Source organism: Hylobates moloch, unplaced genomic scaffold (assembly GCF_009828535.3).
Source record: "Hylobates moloch isolate HMO894 unplaced genomic scaffold, HMol_V3 SCAFFOLD_4, whole genome shotgun sequence".
Lineage (NCBI taxonomy): Eukaryota > Metazoa > Chordata > Mammalia > Primates > Hylobatidae > Hylobates > Hylobates moloch.
The window spans coordinates 26,552,589-26,558,588 of NW_026652279.1; positions in this window are offsets into that span (position 1 = coordinate 26,552,589).

Below are 6,000 nucleotides of genomic sequence, written 5' to 3' on the forward strand. Positions count from 1 at the left end.
TCTGATCTTCCTTCACTTTTTATGATTGCAGTCAGGACAGTGTGAAGGCAAACCTGCAGGAAGGCAAGTGAACATTAAAAACTGTCTTGAACTTGAGTGGTGTTCCTGACCTTGGCCTCATTCATTCAGCAACTATTTATTGGTCTTTTTCATTCAAAAACAATGCTGGACATTGTTTTTGGTGCTGGGCTTATGGTGATTAGAATGCTGATTGTGGGTGGGGAAAGTAAGGTCTCTTCTTTCATGGAGTTTACATTCTAGTGGAGGAAAGACCTAAACTAGTATATAATTTTAAATAGTCATTGCCATGTTAATTGTTTCATAGCAGATATGTGACTAAGACAGTTGAAGGAGCCACTCTAGATTGGTTGGTCAAGAAAAGTCTCTGAAGAGTTGACATTTAAACTGAGACTTCATTGACAAGGAGGCAGTCCTGGGACGATGTGAGTGAAATTCATTCTTGAGCATTGCAGACTCTGTGGTAGAAAAAGCTTGGTTAAGATGTAATAAATGGATGGGGCTGGGAAAGAGGATAGAAGATCCTGTAAGAGGGAGATAGGGGACAGATCATGTAGAGCAGGAGTCGGCAAACTCTTTCTATAAAGGGCCAGATAGTAAATATTTAGACTTTGCAAGCCATGTATGGTCTCTGTCATAACTATTCAGCCCTTTGGCTGGGTGCGAATCATGCCTGTAATTCCAGCACTTTGGGAGGCCCAAGAGGGCAGATCACTTGAGGTCAGAAGTTCGAGACCAGCCTGGCCAACATAGCAAAACCCTGTCTCTACTAAAAATACAAAAATTAACCAGGCGCAGTGGTGCGCGCCTGTAATCCCAGCTACTCAGGAGGCTGAGGCAGGAGAATCTTGAACCTGGGAGGAGGAGGTTATAGTGAACCGAGGTCACTCCACTGCACTCCAGCCTGGGCGATGGAGCGAGACTCTGTCTCAAAAAAAAAAAAAAAAAAACACTATCCAGCTCTTCCATTGCAGTGCAAAAGCAGGCATAGACAGTATGTGGCTATGTTTCAATAATACTTTATTTACAGGAAACAAGTGGCAAGTTGGATTTGGTTTGCAGGCTGTAGTTTGCTGGTCTCTAATGTAGAACCTTGTAGGTATAATTTAAATAATCTGCATTCAATAAGTACAGTGGAGGAGTCATTGCAGGATTTTAAGGAGAGAAGTGACATTGTCTAATTTATATTTGGTTGATTTTTAAAAATTACTCTGATTATTTTGATCCTGTTGGTGAAGAGATGAATAGGAGCTGAGAAACTGATTTGGAAGATAGAGCAGTTGTTCAGGCAAGCAACAATACATTGGTGGCTTCTATTAAGACAGTAATGATGGGGATAAGAAGTGATTGGAGTCAGGATATGTTTTGCAAGTACACAGCAGAACTTGCCAGTGGATTGAATTGGCAGTATTGTGTTCTAACATTTGTTTGACAAATGTTTACTGAGTAACTAAGGTAGACTGCATTTTGCAAAGCACATAAGGGATTCAAAGATGAAGATGCTATTTATTAGTTGAAGGAGTTTAGAAATGGAAGGCTGGGTGCGGTGGCTCACGCCTGTAATCCCAGCACTTTGGGAGGCCAAGGCGGGCGGATCATAAGATCAGGAGTTCGAGACCAGCCTGAGCAACATGGTGAAACCCTGTCTCTACTAAAAATACAAAAATTAGCCGGGCATGGTGTGCGTGCCTGTAATCCCAGCTCCTCGGGAGGCTGGGGCAGGAGAATCGCTTGAACCCAGGAGGCAGAGGTTGCAGTGAGCCGAGATCATGCCACTGCACTCCAGCCTGGGCGACAGAGACTCCGTCTCAAAAAAAAGAGTGGAAACATAACAAAACCACTTGTTTTATTAGAAGACCCCTTCAAAATGCCCTAGGAATACCTAGGTAACCTACCACCAACCACAACCTTATTCCACCTGGGGTAGGAAGAGAATAGTGTGCATGATCTTTAGAGAGTGTTTCCATATACAGTGTCTCACTTCGACTCATAATTCTGTGAAGAAAGTAAGCCAAATGCCAGAACTTAAAGATGAGAAATTGAGACCTAGTACAGTGTTTCAGCTATAGCACTGGGCTTCTGATAATGAATAAAACTAACTGATTTCTGCCATAATTAGAAGGTTCTGTTCCATGACCATTGGCTGAACACCTACTGTGGGCTAGGCTATATCTGAGGTGCTGAGAATATCAAGGTAAGACAGTCAACTGCCCATTCAGAGTTAACCTATTTGCTATTCTTTTCAAGTACTTACTGTGTTGCTAGGGACTTTGCTTTTGATATGGTGTAAATCAAAGGTGTCCAATCTTTTTGGCTTCCCGGGGCCACACTGGAAGAATTATTCAACACATAAAATACACTAACAATAGCTAATGAGCTTAAAAAAAAAATTTTTTTTAAGAAAGTTATGATTGTGTTAGGCCGCATTCAAAGCCATCCTGGGCCACGTGCAGCCCGTGGCCTGTGGGTTGGACAAGCTTGGTGTAAATAGAAGCTAGACAATATTAATTAAAGAAGCCAGTGCAACAGTGGCACCTTCTATGTCACTTTACACTTTCCTGGACTCTTAAGTCATCAGCTACCTCATTTACATGTAACAATGTGCAAGGTAGGTAGAAGTTCAGAAGATACAACTTATTCAAGATTTCTCTTTTAAGTGGCAGACCCAAACCAACAGTTTTGGAAATTTTGCAGTTAACCCAGAAAACAAATAGAAACAGCTAGAGATGCTGTGACACTATGACCAGAAACCACTTACCTAGCTGAAAAACTATATGATACCCTTTACTATCTTAAAAACAGCAGTCTGGCCCTTTTGCCCCCCAGGTATCAGTTTGACAGTGTAGGGTTCTCTGTTTAGCAGAGGTTACCAAGAAGAAAAAAAATGCAGTTGTCCAAACGAAGCAGGCCCTTTGCTTTTAAACTGCATTGATGACAACCTCCATAATCTGCTGTGAGGCTGAGAGAGAGAAAGGAGTTTCCCGAGGGTTCGTTCTGTTTTTCTTTTAAGAGACAGGGTCTCACTCTGTCACCCGGGCTGGAACACAGTGGCATAATCGTAGCTCACTGCAGCCTTAACCGTCCAGAGCTCAAGCAATTCTCCTGCACCACCACACCCAGCTAATTATTTTTTTGTAAAGACAGGGTCTTGCCATATTGCCCAGGCTGGGCTCAAACGATCCTCCTGCTTCAGCCTTCTAAAGTGCTGGGATTACAGGCATGAGCCGCCACACCCGGCCTGCACACCTAAGGGTTCTTAAAATGGTCAGTTCTAAAGATAGATGATGGAAACACTTTGGAGAAAAGCATAGTCATTGAAGGAGATGGTGCTCTTGTAACTTTTACCTGCTCCTGCATTAAAAACTTAACTGGCAGGGATTCTGAAATCATAGTTTTACTATTTCTGAAATTACCCATTAAAGCACCACAAAGCAGTCATGATAGGAAACCTGGAAACCTTGGACAACTTGACAGCAAAACTAGGTATCCCCAGAAACCCCCAAACAAAAAACGGGTAGAGATAAACCACTAATAGCCACAAGACCAGCATGGTATCACCATCTGTTCCAGTGGAAGCAATGGCACATCTGATGGATCTCAGAACTTCAAAATAACAAGTACTCACTTGAGGCCAGGAGCAGTGACTCACGCCTGTAATCCCAGCACTTTGGGAGGCCGAAGTGAGCGGATCGCGAGGTCAGGAGATCAAGACCATCCTCGCTAACATGGTGAAACCTCATCTCTACTAAAAATACAAAAAACTAACCGGGCGTGATGGCGGGCGACTGTAGTCCCAGCTACTCGGGAGGCTGAGGCAGGAGAATGGCGTGAACCCAAGAGGCGGAGCTTGCAGTGAGCCGAGATTGCGCCACTGCACTCCAGCCTGGGTGACAAAGCGAGACTGTCTCAAAAAAAAAAAGTACTCACTTGAAAGCTCACCAAGCCAATTTGAGAACAGCAGCTGAAACTAGGTGGCGTTTGCAGTGAGTACAAAGGATTCTTGATTAGGCCTGAAAGGGCTGGAGTGGTCTGGACCTAAGAAACTTAATTCACGGCCGGGCGCGGTGGCTCACGCTTGTAATCCCAGCACTTTGGGAGGCCGAGGCAGGCGGATCACGAGGTCAGGAGATCGAGACCACAGTGAAACCCCGTCTCTACTAAAAATACAAAAAATTAGCCGGGCGTGGTGGCGGGCGCCTGTAGTCCCAGCTACTCGGAGAGGCTGAGGCAGGAGAATGGCGTGAACCCGGGAGGCAGAGCTTGCAGTGAGCCGAGATTGCGCCACTGCACTCCAGCCTGGGTGACAGAGCGAGACTCCGTCTCAAAAAAAAAAAGTACTCACTTCTTAATTCAAAGCCTTTACAGGACAATGCCTCACACCAAAATTCCTTGTTAGAATCCAAACTGAATAGGACACGCACAATGATGGAAGGGGGTATGGAGGGATTAAATTTATTAGATTAAATGAAGTATTTTGAAAAACTAAGTTATGATTATCCCATAAAATTCAGAATGTACTATCCTTACAGAAATAATATAAGGATATTAAATAACTTGTTCTTTAACTCCTGAGAGAAATAATTGTTCATAAAGTTGCAAGCATATTCTGTGTTGAATTGTTGAATTTAAATAGCTATGGTTCACACAGTCCATATTTCAATATTTCACATACACACCAAAAATGAGAATACAACCATGAAACGAAAAACTATCATAAGTCATGCCTGCTTTTTAAAAGTGCAAAATCGCTAATTCCATATAAAAATGGATAACAAAAAAACGCAAGTGTTAAAAACCTACAAGTAAAAATGAGCGGAATAACATCTATAGAGACAATGAAAGTATGCCAAAGACATGCAGGTAAAACATTAAAAAGTAACAAATGGCAGGGCATGGTGGCTCACACCTATAATCCCAGTACTTTGGGAGGCCAAGGTGGTTGGATCACTTGAGGTCAGTAGTTTGAGACCAGCTTGGCCAACATGGTGAAACCCCATCTCTACTAAAAATACAAAAATTAGCCCGGCATGGAATTAGCCAGGCGTGGTGGTGCACGCCTATAATCGCAGCTATTCGGGAGGCAGAGCATGAGAATTGTTTGAATCTGGGAGGCAGAGGTTGCAGTGAGCTGAGATCACACCACAGCACTCCAGCCTGGGCAACAAAGTGAGACCCATCTCAAAAAAAAAATTCTTTATTTTCAAAAGTAACAAATATCTCAGGAAACCAGAAGTAGAGAGGAACTTACTCAATTAGAACATTTACAAAAACCTAGATGCTTTTCTTTATAAGGTCAGGAACAAGGCAAGGATGTCCCCTCTTATCACTCCTTTTTAATATTGTGCTGGAAGTCCTAACCAATGCAATAGGACAAGAAAGGGAACTAAAAGGGATATATATTGAGAAGGAAGAAATAAAACTTCATATTCACAAATGACATGATTGTTGATATAGAAAATCCAAAAGAACCCTAAATAGCCCTCCAAGACCTCTGGAACTAATTAAGCAATTATAGCAAGACTATAGGATACAAGATTGTTGTGCAGAAGTTAATCACATTTCTGTATATTAGCAATGAAAAATGGAATTTGAAATTTAAAACAAAGCCAGGCATGGTAGTGCACACCTGTAGTCCCAGCTACTTGGAAGGCTGAGGTGGGAGGATCACTTGAGCCCAGGAGTTCAAGGCTGCAGTAAGCCATGATCGTACCACTGCACTCCAGCCTGGATGACAGAGCAACACTCTGATACTAAAAAAATAAACACAATACCATCTAAATTAGTGCCCAAAGGCCAGGCGCGGTGGCTCACGCCTATAATCCCAGCACTTTGAGAGGCTGAGGCAGGCAGAGCACCTGAGGTCAGGAGTTCGAGACCAGCCTGGCCAACATGGTGAAACTCCGTCTCTACTAAAAATACAAAAATTAGGCCGGGCACGGTGGCTCACGCCTGTAATCCCAGCACTTTGGGAGGCCGAGGCGG